This window comes from Sorghum bicolor, chromosome 8, assembly GCF_000003195.3.
Source record: "Sorghum bicolor cultivar BTx623 chromosome 8, Sorghum_bicolor_NCBIv3, whole genome shotgun sequence".
Lineage (NCBI taxonomy): Eukaryota > Viridiplantae > Streptophyta > Magnoliopsida > Poales > Poaceae > Sorghum > Sorghum bicolor.
Window position 1 is genome coordinate 15,243,728 of NC_012877.2, and position 16,891 is coordinate 15,260,618.

The following is a 16,891-nucleotide window of genomic DNA, read 5'->3' on the forward strand; positions in this document are numbered from 1 at the left end:
TTGTGGCAAAAGATTATCTCAACAATGATGCTAAAATACCTAAGTCTATCAAAGTCAATGTTAGTTTGCCTGAGAAGGGTAGATCCTGGATGGTTCCATGTTATGTTCTGAAAAGACAGCAGGTTTGAAAGGTCCTTGTTTGGTTTTGGTAATTGAGTGACAACTTAGGTGGACTAATAGTGTTTATGTGAGATACACAGGAGATTAGTCCACAGGTGATGATGTGATGATGAAGGAGCTCATTGCATATGAGACATGACATGGAGTCATGTGACCAAGGTGGAGAAGATCAAGATGAGGCTTGGCTTGATGGACCGGTTGCAAGAGTGAAGGGCAAGTCGGAGGCTTTGAAGCGAGGGACCGCGTGTGATGGTGAAGCTTGAGCAAGACTTAGCGCCGATGGACCGAGGCAACGGTGAAGAGCAAGTAAGGTCAAGATCGATGAACCAATACGGTCACGTGATGATATGAAGTGGATCATATCATTTGGTGATTGGTTGGTGCATGTGTTGCATCAACATTGGAGGAGATGAAATGGAAAGCGCAAGGCAAAGGTATAACCTAGGGCATTTCCATTTCACCGGTCATAGGTGTGTAGAGAAATTTATGACCGGATTTAGGATAGATGGCCGTACTATCAAGAGGGGCAAACTTGTTTGCATATCGGTCATCTAGTGCCACTTGAGCGATCTAACTTTGCATACGTGTTAGGATCGAGTGGCGTGGCAAGTTGAGAGGCTAACTCCCTTGGAAAAATGTTTGTGAAAATGCTAACACACGTGCACAAGTGTGGAGACACTTTGGTGTTGGCACATGGAAGCAAGGGAAGAAGTTGGAGATCTTTTCATGCAGCGCGTTCAGGCCGGACGCGTCCGGTATGAGGTCGGACGCGTCCGAGTTGAGGCACCGGACGCGGAAACAGTTTTCGCGTAGAGTCCGGTGTGCTCCGTCTGGTGAGGTCGCTTTCTCGGTGAAACTCTCTGAGTTTGCGTCCAGTGCACACCGGACGCGTCCGGTGTGAACTAGGACGCGTCCGAGTTGGCGTCCGGTGCAAACCCCTCTTGCAGAGCTCTCTGGGTGTGAGTCCGGTGCACACCGGACCGTCCGGTGTGTGCGTCCAGTGTTGCGACCGGTGTTGGCTCAAGTTTTGCGACGCTCTCTGAGTTTGCGTCCGGTGCATACCGAACGCGTCCGGTGCCCTGTCAGTGTCAGAGGCAACGGCTAGTTTTCTAACGGTCAAGAGCACCGGACGCTGGACTGCTCAATACCGGACGCGTCCGGTGTGAACTAGGACGCGTCCGGTGTGGTCGACTTTTGCGCAGTGAAGGGTAACGGCTAGTTTAGCCCTTGGGGCTATAAATAGAAGTGATGGCCGGCCTTGGCAAGTGCTGAGCACCCTTGGGACTTAGTGTCCATGCTTGGGGAGTGCTAGAAAAGCCTCTAACTCACTTGTGCTTGCAAGAGTGCGAATCAATAGCAAGTGAGTGATTCTAGTGCGTTGCATTGAGAGATTGCATAGAGTGGCACTAGGTGTTCGTGTTGCAAGCCAGTGGTGCTTGTTACTCTTGCAGGTTGCCACCTCCTAGACGGCTTGGTGGCTTGTGACTCCGTCGAAGCACGCAAGGAGATTGTGCGGTGCTCCGGAGAAGAGATTGTGAGGGGTACGGTGCTCGCCCCGCGGGGATCGCGAAGAGCAACTCTAGTTGAGCGAGACGTGAAGAGTGACAAGTGGTCCAGCCGGGTCAAGTGCTAGAGCTTGTGGTAAGCACTCCACGTGGGATAGCGTGACTTGCGGGTCACCACTAGCAAGAGGACCGACGGCAACCTTGGAGCTTGTCTCAACGGGGACGTAGCTTGGTGGCAACCAAGTGAACCTCGGGAGAAAATCATCGTGTCAACTTTGTTCTTCCCGTTGGTTTGCAAGTCCCTAACACAAGCTTGTTCTTACATTCATATACTTGTGCTTCTGTAGTTGCTCTTGTAATTAGTTAGCTTGTGTAGCTTGCTAGTTACCTTCTTGCTTGTGTAGCTAGAAGTAGTTCCCTTGCGTGACTAATTTGGTTTGTGTAACCTTGTTAGTCACATTGCTTAGTTTGTGTAGCTAAGTAATTTGTGCTCTCTATTTTGGCATTAGTTGCCTTGTTTTTGAGCTTGCTAGTGAGCTTAGGCTTTGTGCATTTTGCCTCACTAGTTTGTGTAGGAGCTCCCCCGGTTTGCAAAGTACTAGTTGCATAGGTTTGTGTGACCTTGCTTCTAGATTTGGTTAGGTGAGCTCTTGCTAAGGTAGCACCTTAATTGTTCGCTTGTCTAGGATCTTTTACAAGGTGCTAGAGAATTTAGATAGAGGGGTGTAGTCTTGGCTAGACCGATAGTTTTAATTCCGCATTTGTTTCGGTTAGCCGGCGTGATAAGTTTTAGAAAGGACTATTCACCACCCCTCTAGTCCACCATCTCGACCCTTCAAGTGGTATCGGAGCTAGGTCTCTCATTTGTGGTCTTCACCGACCCGAGAGGATGGCGTCTAGTGGGATAGATGATTGTGAGACACACATTTTTGATGGTACAAACTTTGCACTTTGGAAAAATCACATGCTTGATCATTTTCGTGCAAAGGGACCTAAGTTTTGGTGGATTGTTACTAATGGTCTCACACACAACTTGGACCATAAGAATCTCACCAAAGCTCAAAAGGTTCTCTTTGAACTTGATTGTGAAGCTTATTTTTATCTAATGAAATCTTTGAGCTTTGAGTTGTTTGATAGGATAAACTCCAAAGGAACCGCATATGAAATGTGGGAGTCTATCAAACACACCTTCGGTGATTCCTCCACATGGGATGATGGCAAGTTCAAAAAGGAGGAACCAAAGGTGGAGATACATGAGGATGTTGAGCATGACCACAACAAGGTGGTTGTGGAGGATTGCTCCACCTCATGGTCAAGTGAAGATGAAGATGATGGCTATGAGAGTGATGCCTCTACAAGCTCATCCACTTCATCAGATTCCTCCATGTCTCACGGCGACGGCAAGGTATCTATTGGAGGTGTGATTGTTGATTGTGATGATCCAAATTTTGAGCTTGTATGTAGACTCACAAAGGCTTTAAGAAATGAGATGGCTAAAACAAATAAATTAAAAAATGAAAACTCATTTCTAAAGACCACATGTGAACAACAAAAGCATCTACTTTATGTTACTACTTGTTCACATGAGGAGCTAAAATTGGTTCATGAGGAACTTTGTGTTACTCATGATAACTTGATAAAAGATCATGCTTTTCTCACTAAGAAGATTTCTAATGAAGAAATTAAAACTAGTGAGAGCTCATCATTTGGGTCAAATGATCAATCACATATTGTTACTAACCCTTGTGATGTAGGCAAGAAGCATGTATCCACCTCTTGTGATGATTTATTATCTATGCCATGTTCTTCACATATAGATGCTTGTTCTACTTCTATGTCTTGTGAGACTAACCTTTTGACGGAGAACAATGAGCTCAAAAATGAAGTGAAGAATTTGAGCAATAAGTTAGAGAGGTGCTACTACTCAAAAGTCACCTTTGAGCATATATTGAAGACTCAAAGAAACTATGGTGACAAATGTGGCCTTGGCTTCAAGAAGAAGATGACAAAGGGCAAAAGAAAGCAAAAGAGAGAAAAGCTCTCTCATTTCATGTGCTATCGGTGCCATGAAGTGGGTCATCCTGCAAATGGTTGCCCAAACAAAGAGAAGCTCAAGAAGAAGAAAGAAGAAGAGAGGCTAAAGCATGTCAAGTGCTTCAAGTGCCGCACTTGGGGTCATCTCACCTCAGTGTGCCCAACCAAGCAATTGGTGAAGCAAAAAGTGAAGCCTCAACCAAAGCCACAAGTTGAGAAAGAAAAGACTCCCCAAGCTCAAGTCATGATCTACCATGAAGTTGGTGGTGACATGGGGATGATGAAGAAGAAGACAAGAAGGGAAGGTAGACAATCAAGATCATCAAAAGACCTCTCCCACATCAAATGCTTTGAGTGCAAGGACAATGGACACTTTGCCTCGAGGTGTCCTACCAAGCTTGAGAAGAAGGCTCAAGCAACTCTCAAGAGTCAAGGCAATGAGAAGCAACATATGAGCAAGAAAGAAAAGGCTCAATCCAAAAAAAGTTGCTACTTATGCCGGGAAAGGGGACACATGGCTCATTCATGTCCCCTAGGTAATAATTCTAAGCCCATTTCAATTGATGACAATACTATGCTTAGAAAGGATGGTAATGGTACCTCTATGGTTGCTATTGCAAAACATCCCGCTACTCATACTAAGGCTATGCCTAAGTATGTTGCACCTAACTTGAGAGGACCCAAACTAGTTTGGGTACCATCAAAAAGTGGATGATTGATTGTAGGTACCATCGGCATTGGAGGCTTGATTCAATTGATCTTATATTATTCATCATATGATTGAGTCAAGTATTGAAGCTTAGTGCTTATCTCATCCCAATGCCAAGTCAAATAAGTGAAGTCCAAGTGCTACAACATACAAGTGCAAATATTCAAGTTGTGGTGATTTATTGGATTATTTGATGGCTTGCAAATACATGAGTTGAAGCTTGCAAATTAGATGATCATGAGATAAACAAGGTATATATTTGTTGATCACATTTATTTGGGTGCATATGAGTTGATTGAATTGGATATATATGCAATGTTGCTTGCTATAAGATGATTGAATGGATTAAATGGTTAGTAATCAAGTTTGGATTGATTTGAGTTGGATAAGTTCATAAGATGATACTTAGTAAGTGGATTGAATGGATATATGTCTTATGAAAGTATTCAATCAAGTTGATTTCAAGTTTGGTTCAATTTGAACAAGTATAGCTCAATTACTTGAAATCTGCCAAATTTTGAAAAACTGAGCTAGCAGTGATCAAATCTGAGATTGAGTGATCAAATCTATTTGGAATGGCTTGAAATTTGGTGTGCATGCTGTACATTTATGATAGAATATGCTGTAGAAATTTCATGAGAATTGGATAAGGGATACTTTAGTTTTGGAGTGGATCTTATCAGCTATAGTGCAGCAGTTTTCAGCATGCAGCAGTGGTGGAAGAATTGAAATCTGGTAGCAATCTAGAAGTCAAATGAAGATCAAATTTTTACAGCTGCTAGATGACTCAGTGAAGCACATCTCCACCAAATTTCATAATATTTGTATCTGTACATTGTGAGATATGAGTTACTCTTTGAAAGGTACAGAATCTGCCAGAAAAGTGACAATTATTGGATTGATCTAGAGTCACTTCAATTGAAAGGTCCTCAAGTTGGAAACATGTTTACAAGTGTTTGAGGCACCTAAGTTTGGTTTTGAATTGATCTTGAAGCATGACAAGTAATGAGTACAAGGTCATTTGATTGTGAAATGTACTTGGTGTACACATTTAGTACTCAAATTAAAGATCAAGATCAAACTCAAGAAGAAGATGAAGTTTAAGTTCTAGTGACTATTGGAGATCATTTAGTAGAAAGAAAAGGACTTAAACAAGTAGAAAGAAAAGGACTTAAAGAATGATTCATGGTTACTCATCATATTAAGTCCATCACTTGAATCAATCAATCAAAGTAATTCAAGTAAGTATCAAGGATGGTTCCTTGGAGAGAGGTCACTTCTCCCTATGTGAGGGGCGTGCCGCCCGAGGAGTGGGTAAACCAAGTGTGGTGCTTGGAAGGCTAACATGGAAGTGGTGATCTAAAGAACATTTGAGATGCTTAGTTGAAGCAATCAAAATGATTGATCAAGAAAGCAAGCAACAACCCAAAAGAGAGCTAGTCATGCTATTTCAAGTTGTATTCTTATTAGTTCTCTCATGCAAGCAATAATCAAAAGAAGAAGCAAGCCAACCACAACAAAAGATAGTGCACTTGATCATAAAGTGGTTTTCATTCATATGGGTCAAGATTTGATCTATCAATTGGCATTTATAATTGGTCTTCACCAAGCTTATTAATTGGACTTCACATTGCTATTGGAGAAATGAATTGGAATCTATGTGACTATCCTCTTCTCCAACATAGCAAAGGTATCATTGTAATGTGCATGATCATTTCATCTCTTACTAGTATGAGGTTAGTGCATATAGTACATGCTCAATAGGATCATGCATAACAAATGAAAAGTTTTAAATTCATAGCCTACCACTATTGCTTGAATGATTAGTTGATCTAGTGGTATGTATATGAGGTTATTCATGAGCTAGTGAACCCAAGTACTTGATCTATTTTGGATTGTTAGCAAGTGACAAGTACAACATTGGCAAGATAACCCTTAATGTGAGGTGTGAAAAAGCTTGTCATTGGTTCAAACCGGACTTGGAAGCTTAGTCAAATCAACATAGTTCAAGTCTACACTTAGAAGCTCATAATGATTAGAGTACAAGAACAAGACAACAATGCAAATGGATATCTAGACTCAAATGTTCCTTCAATTGGATATCCTACAATTGGTACTCATGATAGCAAATGTTCAAGATTGCAAACAAGTGGTTCCATACTAGAAGATCCTTAATTGATAGAAGAGTCCCATATGATATCGGACAAGATATTCCAAATATCACATTTATACATATGGTATCTATCATACAAGAAGGTGGTTCCACAAGTGATCCTCAACTTTAAGTGATCATCAAGCAAAGAAAGTTCCCTCACCAACAAGATTGACAAGTGAATGACCCATGCTATGACATAAGGGGAGTGCCCCACCAAATGGTATCAAGGTCAAAGATCCTATGTGGTATCTCAAGAGCAATTCAAGTAATGTCATTCCACCACATGGTGATGTCCATCAAAAATGCAAGATTCAAGCCTCAACCATCTATCCCAATGCAATCCTTTGTCACAATGAGATTCACATTTTTACAATTGGTATCAAGTGATTTAATTGGTATCACATACCTTTTATGGAAATTGATGACAAAGGGGGAGAAGTTGGAACAAAGATATGATCATGGGATAAGTTGGACAACAAAAGATATGTTTCAATGGGGAGAGATCAAAGATGGACATGGACAAGGGAGCAACATTAAAAGAAAAGATGATGGATCAAAATTCTTGGACAAAAGAGAAGCACACAAGTAGGGGGAGCAAGCTCATGAACCTTGTTTGATTGCATTTGATTTGTGCATATTCATGTGCTTGCTTGCATTGCATAAGTGTTTAAATTCAATATGCATGCTTGTGTGGTGTATGCTAGTTATAGAACTTGATTGATGATATGATAACTAGCATGCATAGGTTGGTAGCTAGACTTGTGTTTATCAAGTAAAAACTAGACCCATGCTTATAATGTTGATCTCACGGGGTTTCTAGTGTTTTTGTTGTCTAGCTACTCATGGTGCTAAGGATGGTGTACATCGAATACTTCAAATGATATCGAATTTGGTATCAAGCTACAAAGGTTTATTCTATACACCTTAGCACTTAGTAGGGTTTTATGGTGCTTATCCAAATCTTGACATAGAGCTTAAATGTTGGATAAGTAGCATAAAATCCAAAACAAGTTAGCAATTTACACTTGTGTGAAGTGCTAGCTTGAAAAAGCTTAATTTCCATATCTTTGTAGAGTTGTCATCAATTACCAAAAAGGGGGAGATTGAAAGGTCCTTGTTTGGTTTTGGTAATTGAGTGACAACTTAGGTGGACAAATAGTGTTTATGTGAGATACACAGGAGATTAGTCCACAGGTGATGATGTGATGATGAAGGAGCTCATTGCATATGAGACATGACATGGAGTCATGTGACCAAGGTGGAGAAGATCAAGATGAGGCTTGGCTTGATGGACCGGTTGCAAGAGTGAAGGGCAAGTCGGAGGCTTTGAAGCGAGGGACCGCGTGTGATGGTGAAGCTTGAGCAAGACTTAGCGCCGATGGACCGAGGCAACGGTGAAGAGCAAGTAAGGTCAAGATCGATGAACCAATACGGTCACGTGATGATATGAAGTGGATCATATCATTTGGTGATTGGTTGGTGCATGTGTTGCATCAACATTGGAGGAGATGAAATGGAAAGCGCAAGGCAAAGGTATAACCTAGGGAATTTCCATTTCACCGGTTATAGGTGTGTAGAGAAGTTTATGACCGGATTTAGGATAGATGGCCGTACTATCAAGAGGGGCAAACTTGTTTGCATATCGGTCATCTAGTGCCACTTGAGCGATCTAACTTTGCATACGTGTTAGGATCGAGTGGCGTGGCAAGTTGAGAGGCTAACTCCCTTGGAAAAATGTTTGTGAAAATGCTAACACACGTGCACAAGTGTGGAGACACTTTGGTGTTGGCACATGGAAGCAAGGGAAGAAGTTGGAGATCTTTTCATGCAGCGCGTTCAGGCCGGACGCGTCCGGTATGAGGTCGGACGCGTCCGAGTTGAGGCACCGGACGCGGAAACAGTTTTCGCGTAGAGTCCGGTGTGCTCCATCCAGTGAGGTCGCTTTCTCGGTGAAACTCTCTGAGTTTGCGTCCGGTGCACACCGGACGCGTCCGGTGTGAACTAGGACGCGTCCGAGTTGGCGTCCGGTGCAAACTCCTCTTGCAGAGCTCTCTGGGTGTGAGTCCGGTGCACACCGGACCGTCCGGTGTGTGCGTCCGGTGTTGCGACCGGTGTTGGCTCAAGTTTTGCGACGCTCTCTGAGTTTGCGTCCAGTGCATACCGGACGCGTCCGGTATGAGGTCGGACGCGTCCGGTATTTCAAAAGTGAGCGTCCGGTGCCCTGTCAGTGTCAGAGGCAATGGCTAGTTTTCTAACGGTCAAGAGCACCAGACGCTGGTCTGGTCAATACCGGACGCGTCTGGTGTGAACTAGGACGCGTCCGGTGTGGTCGACTTTTGCGCAGTGCAGGGTAACGGCTAGTTTAGCCCTTGGGGCTATAAATAGAAGCGGTGGCCGGCCTTGGCAAGTGCTGAGCACCCTTGGGACTTAGTGTCCATGCTTGGGGAGTGCTAGAAAAGCCTCTAACTCACTTGTGCTTGCAAGAGTGCGAATCAATAGCAAGTGAGTGATTCTAGTGTGTTGCATTGAGAGATTGCATAGAGTGGCACTAGGTGTTCGTGTTGCAAGCCGGGGGTGCTTGTTACTCTTGGAGGTTGCCACCTCCTAGACGGCTTGGTGGCTTGTGACTCCGTCGAAGCACGCAAGGAGATTGTGCGGTGCTCCGGAGAAGAGATTGTGAGGGGTACGGTGCTCACCCCGCGGGGATCGCGAAGAGCAACTCTAGTTGAGCGAGACGTGAAGAGTGACAAGTGGTCCGGCCGGGTCAAGTGCTAGAGCTTGTGGTAAGCACTCCACGTGGGAGAGCGTGACTTGCGGGTCACCACTAGCAAGAGGACCGGCGGCAACCTTGGAGCTTGTCTCAACGGGGACGTAGCTTGGTGGCAACCAAGTGAACCTCGGGAGAAAATCATCGTGTCAAATTTGTTCTTCCCGTTGGTTTGCAAGTCCCTAACACAAGCTTGTTCTTACATTCATATACTTGTGCTTGTGTAGTTGCTCTTGTAATTAGTTAGCTTGTGTAGCTTGCTACTACCTTCTTGCTTGTGTAGCTAGAAGTAGTTCCCTTGCGTGACTAATTTGGTTTGTGTAACCTTGTTAGTCACATTGCTTAGTTTGTGTAGCTAAGTAATTTGTGTTCTCTATTTTGGCATGAGTTGCCTTGTTTTTGAGCTTGCTAGTGAGCTTAGGCTTTGTGCGTTTTGCCTCACTAGTTTGTGTAGGAGCTCCCCCGGTTTGCAAAGTACTAGTTGCATAGGTTTGTGTGACCTTGCTTCTAGATTTGGTTAGGTGAGCTCTTGCTAAGGTAGCACCTTAATTGTTCGCTTGTCTAGGATCTTTTACAAGGTGCTAGAGAATTTAGATAGAGGGGTGTAGTCTTGGCTAGACCGATAGTTTTAATTCCGCATTTGTTTCGGTTAGCCGGCGTGATAAGTTTTAGAAAGGACTATTCACCCCCCCTCTAGTCCGCCATCTCGACCCTTCAAGGTTTCTGAGCTCCAAAATGAAGAAGCTTTTGTGACCTTTGGCCCCTGCATCCGTAGCCTACACCCCCACCACACTAGATGGGACGTGTTCCACCGACAGATCCAAACACCACCCCTAGGGGGTCCAACAGCGGCCCAGACATTCACCCCCTTGGTGGAGGTTCAGGTAATCATTGGCAGCAACAGCTAGCACCTACTAATTAGGAAATGCAGCCTGCCTTGACTGATGGTGGAAGGCACTTGACTGGTGTTCCGTTGAATGATGACAAGGGGACTAACAAGAATGATGTGATCATTGGTAGAAGCACTGGGCACTTGAGGACCTTCAGTAATCTAAGCTCTCCCAAAGGTGCCAAGCTCAAGTTTGTGATCATTGGACCAGCTGCAGCCTAAGACCCCAAGTTTGGCCCAGATCCCATGATCCCAATCATCCCATCTTTAATCAAAAAGGTATTATGTCTCATTCTGACTAGTATTCCCCATTGTACTTTCAAATTCCTATCATGTTTAATCATTGATCACGATACCCATGTGCCATCATATTTCTCTGACAGAAACCTCCTTGTTCATCTTGCATTCATCCTATTTCCTCAGCTAGGTGACAATGCACTAGAAAAGATAGCCCTGGACTACCTGGTTGAGGAGGAAGGGGAGGAGGACCCAGAGATAGTGGTTGAGTAGAATAGTGATGATGATGATGATGATGATGCAGTGTTGAATGCAGCAGCAGGTGTAGAGTATGTTCAGGAAGACACAATAATGAGGGAGAAGGAAGTCTCAGACTTGGAAATGCTGGATTGCCCACCCCTAGTGTTTAAGTCAGTAAAAAAGAAAAAGACCATGAAAATCAAGGAGAAGCTTGATGATGGATTTCTAAGGCGCAGCAAAAGGGTCTCCCAAAAGTTGGGATGGTTCAAGACTGAGAAGAGCACACAGAAGCATGAGAAGACTTTGCAGGAGACAGTGGCAGAAAAGAAAAAGAACAGGAAGACTGCTGAGAATCAGAAGAATAAAAGAACCATAGGCACTAAAAAGCTCATGACTCGTGAACCAGGTGGAGGAACCCATCCCTTTAGCCAAAATCCCCCCGGCTGTTGTGCCACATCTCCCCAAGGTAGTACTTGAAGGCATTGATGAAGGCTTCCTACAAATACAACCTACGGTCGTGTCTGCTGCCCTTCTCGAGCAAGACAACCTTGATGAATAGAAGGTCCAAAGATATGGTACCTGTTCTGGCCCACGTGTTGGTACCTTTCATCTCAAAAACTTTTGCCCTTTTCTATAGCCAATGTATGTACTGGCCGAATAAATGTATTGTGTGCCTTTGCAGCACAATGAACCTTTTCCTGAATATCTACTATATGTCCTATGTTATTACTTTTGGAGTCCTCTTCTTTCTTTTTGTTCTTACTTGATCTAGAGAGATTGTCTGGCCTTGATTTTATCAGGCCACTACTGCACTCATACTGTCATCTGTAAACATGAGTAACGAAAACAACAACAATAGGTCGATTAAGATTGTCTTCTCGAATGTAAGAGGAATAAACTCATAGGAGAAATGGGATGCGATAAGAGATAAAATAAAGAGAGTGCTTGCCAAGTTCTCTACTTACAAGAGACCAAAAGAGAAATGTTTGAAAATTTCTATATCAAAAGGTTCTATCCCAGGAACCTATACCAATTTGCATTCTCCCCTTTAGATGGTGCCTTTGGTGGGTTAGTGACAATTTGGAATAGTAGCATCCTTGATGGTACAGTGGTACAGAAGAACTCTTATGCTATCACGGTCAAACTCTCTTGCAAATTTTTTGATAAAACTTTTCATGTCTCTAACATCTATAGACCTGCAAACCCTGCTCAAAAACAAGGCTTCATCACATGGCTCATGAACCTTGACACCACACTCTTTGAAGACTGGGCTTTGCGGGGGACTTCAACCTCATCAGAAATGCTGACAATAGGAATAAGCCTGGGGGAGCATTAGTGAAATGAACATGTTCAATGAGTTAATCTCTGATCTTGATATGGTAGAAATCCCTTTTAGTGGTAGAAAATACACTTGGAGCAATATGCAAATGGACCCCTTACAAGTCAAACTTGAGGGTATTTACCAACCCTAACTGGACCCTATCTTTCACTGCCACACATGTGTAGACTCTCACTAGACCCATCTTTGATCATATACCATATGTGCTACACATTAGTACCCTTATCCCTAAAAGAAGGATGTTCAGATTTGAGAATTTTTGGACTAAACACCCTGGCTTAATGGACACGGTAAAACTTCATTGGGAGAGCTCACCCTTCTTTGCCAATGCAGCGAATCATTTGTCAGCAAAATTTAAACAAGTGACAAAAGGTCTGAGAGTCTGGAGTAGAAGTCTTTCTAACCTGAACTAGCTGATCTACAATTGTAATTGGGTCCTTCAACTCCAAGATGGTCTTGAAGAGCAGAGAAACCTTTCAAGATTGGAAGATGCATTTAGAAGACTTGTCAGACATCATCTACTTTCTCTCCAGGAGTCAAAGATAGCCTACTGGAAATAGAGAAACACATTGAGATGGATTAAACTAGGAAATGCAAATACATAATTCTTTCACTCAATGGCCACTATCTCTCACAAAAGAAATTTCATAGTGTCCCTACTCAATAATGAAGGTGAAAAAATCATGGATCATAATCAGAAAGCTAATCTCTTATGGTTTGCTTACAAGGATAGAATGAGTGTAGCTGAATTCACGGGCATAAGCTACAAAATCAATGAGCCACTACAGTCACATGACCTGGAGGAACTAGGGAATGAGTTTACCCAAGAAGAAATGGATTCAGTCATCAAAAGCCTTCCCAACAAGAAATGTTGGAACCTCATCAAACCTGAGTTTTATAAGCTTTTTGGCGACTTTTCCAACCTAAATATTGATCTAAGAAGTATAAATTCCTCAGTTATTGCTCTGGTACCAAAAAAAGGACAATCTTGAATCTGTTAATGACTTCAGGCCCATCTCGTTGCTCAATTACTCTCTTAAATGTATCACCAAAGTGCTATCAACAAGGCTTCAGAAAGTGATTCTGCAAATTGTCCATACAAATCAGTATGGTTTCATTAGGGGGAGAACTATCCAGGATTGCCTAGCTTAGTCCTTCTAATTCTTGTATCTGTGTCACCACTCGAAGAAAGAGATTGTCATTCTAAAACTGGACTTTGAAAAGGCCTTTGATAAGATTGAACATCAAGTCATTCTAGAAGTTCTCAAACATAAAGGATTTCTAGATAAATGGGTTAGGTGGATAGAAAACTTGTTAAGCTCTGCGAGCTCCTCAATACTATTAAATGGAATACCTGGTAAAACATTTATTTGCAAAAGAGGTGTGAGAAAAGGTGGTGCTCTATCCCCACTCCTTTTTGTCTTCGCTGCTGATTTGCGGCAGACTATTTTGAACAAAGCTTGCCGAGCTGGTGTTCTCAAACACCCCCTCAGTGAGGAATTCCAAGATGACTACCCAATTGTACAATATGTTGATGACACACTATTAGTACTCCCAGGTGATGCTAGAACTCTGTTCAATCTCAAAGGCCTACTGAGAAGCTTCTCTGAAGCAACTAGGCTACATGTCAACTTTAGCAAATTTTTTTTGGTACCTATTGACGGTCCTTAAGTATCCAATATAATCAACAAATAAATAGAGAAAAGGATCCAAATGCAACCGACACCCAGACTTAGGGTTTTATCTGACAGAATTCCACGAGTTTTGGTGTTTGTCTATTTCTGCAGGGGGTTATCAGGAAATATGGAGGAAAGGCCCACACGTCGGGTTTATATAGAGATATTAACGTACCGCGCAATTATCCAACATCTAGAAGAATCCAGAAGCTACGGGAACGAGCGGGAGACCGAGCGGACCCGGGGGCAGGGCGCTCGCCCTCCCCCCTTGGGCGCCCGCCCTAGCCTGAGAGCCAATCAGGCTCCACCTCGTGGATCATGCTCCACCGACCTAAGGGATTAAGGAAAACCGTGCGATTAAGGTCGGTTTGATAAAAAACGGTCCATATTCATTTGGAAGGACTATATAAGCAGACCCCCTGGCCCCTGGAGGAGAGGACCTCTGAAACCCTAATTCATTCATCCATCTCTGGAGAAGAAGTCTCTGATCAAGCTCTGAGCCACCACATCAACTAGATCTCTAGTTTAGCATAGCTACATAGGATTAGAACTAGAAGGAGTCAATCTTCGATTGGTTTCCAGATCTGTCAAGAGGATTCTTGGTAATTCCTCTACTGTTCTTCATTTGTTCATCATTGTTCTTTAATATTATGAATATGACTTTGTTGTACTTCAATATATTGATTATGACTTTGCTCTACTTGTTTATATTTGCAATTATATTGTTCTTAGTTTATCATAGTTATATGCTTGGCTTAGTTAGATTGGAATTATATACATGTTTAGGATCGTATAGCGTTTATCCATGTGTACAGTGGGTAAATGATAACTATTGTGTAGGCGTGGTGCCTATACCGTATTTATCTCCGATTGTACCCTATATGCCGGATCGCGGGGTAGTTCGTGGTAGTGACAGCTCCATTGATTCTTATATAGTCCCCCTCTCGTGTATAGGACAGGCAGAGCAACATTATTACAGGAGAGTGATTGCTATGTTTCTCATCTTCCTTGATAATATCACTATGCATGGGCGTAGTCCTTTCTCACAATGATTGCCAAATATAATTGCACTAACTATGATATGCTAGACTTTATAGTTAAGAATAACTTAGGAAATATTCTTGTAGTTTATCCTAATTCCATGCTAATGACTTGCTAGAATATCTGTTGAAGTGCTATTCATTATTATATGTGGTTAGTTATGCTGATCAAATTAATAATCTTTATCACCATTCATACTTTATCTATATTTTATGTGACATTTATCCCTGTATGAAAGAGATAGATAAATGCTCTCTATTATACATGCGATGATAGATACTCAATTCCATATTTCATTACATAATCAACATTGATGATTAGCAATCCCTTCCTAGTGGTAAAAATATAAATAACGATACCTGGAATACTTCCCGGTTAAAATGTTACATCGGTATTAATCTGTGCGCTTGCAGATCTCATTTATTATTTATTCAGAAGAGCAATTGCATATTTCAATACCGCGTCTCTCATGTCATGCTGGGGATGACAACTTGGCTTAAGTGGCATGATGGATAGGTTTGGCATTTTTGGCGCCGTTATCAGAATTAGAAAACTAAGTCTACTTTTGGTAATGACGTTAAGAATGCCCAACAGTACCCATCAACATGGGATCTGAACGAGCTTTCCACCTTGCTAATACTTTTGGATGTCAAGTAGGAGATATGCCTTTCACATATTTGGGTCTGCCTCTTGGAACTAGAAAGCCAACAGTCACCGAGTTTATGCCATTGATGGCCAGAATAGAAAGAAGAATATCTGTAATTAGTAAATTCCTTTCTTACAATAGAGGACACATCTTGGTCAACTCTGTGCTCTCGGCACTTCCAACATTTTACATGTGTTCCCTTAAACTACCTCCACAAATTATAAAACAAATTGACTTCTACGGGAAGCATTGTTTATGGGACAAGGGGGACATTAACAGAAAAGGTAAATGCATGGTTGCCTGGGAAACATCCTGCAGACCCAAGGATCAGGGTGGATTGGGCATTATTGACACTAAAAGCCAAAATGAAGCCTTGCTTATGAATTTTTTGGACAAATTCTATAATCATGCAGACATACCATTGGTGAAGCTAACCTGGAATAAGTTGTATTCAAACACCCAGACCCCCCTCATGCAAGAAGCATTGTGGGATCCTTCTGGTGGAAGGACATCATGAAACTTTTCCCAAGCTTCCAAAACATCTCGATGTGTGCACCCAACAGAGGTAATTCTGTGTTATTTTGGGCAGATGTTTGGATTGATCAGCCATTAAAGGATAAATTTCCCCAACTTTTCTCATTTACCAGAAAACCAAAGTGCTCAATCAAATTTTTCCTCAACCAGCAGGAGGACGCGCTATTCAGCCCCCTTCCCTTGCCCCCTCTCGCTGCTGAACAACTTGATGATGTTTATGATATTCTCCACAGCAGAACTTGGGATGAAACCTTATGTGACTCATGGCTATACACCTGGGGATCCTCGGTCTACAGCAGCAAGAAGGCACATGGCTCTCATTGGATCCACTCAAGCTTCCCCTTTTATTCAAATGGTTGTGGAAATCAAGCAACCTAGGAAATCACAAGTTCTTTTTCTGGCTACTATTGAGGAACAGGCTTAATACGAGAAATCTCCTAAGAAGGAAACGCATGCATCTAGAAGACTACAGCTGTGTGCTTTGCAACCTAGGATGTGAGAAAACGTCTTCAAATTTATTCTTTGAGTGCATTTTCAGTAGAGACTGCTGGGCCTCTATACCCATAAACTGGAATCTTAACCTGAGTCCCCTTGATATGTTACTCCAAGCAAGAGAGGCTTTCGGTAGCATCATCTTCAGAGAAATCATCATCACGGCCTGCGGGATCATTTGGAAAACAAGAAACAGCATCATCTTCGATAACGGCCAGAAGAACTTGCAGCTCTGGAGGAGGCAGTTTAAAGCCAAACTTGGATTGGTTTGTACCAAGACCAAGCCCCCGAAAAGTGACCTTCTGCTTAGTTGGAGAGAGTCCTATATGTAATCTTTGTTCTTCTTTTTCCTTTTGGGCTTGATGCCTTGTAACTCTGATTTGTATTGATTCTTTCATTTAATTAAAAAAGGTATGGGGCTCCCCTACCGTTCCGGTCAAAAAAAGTATTGTTTGTTGATTTATTATGACAGAAAAATACTACTGGCTGACAGAAAAAATACGGCTT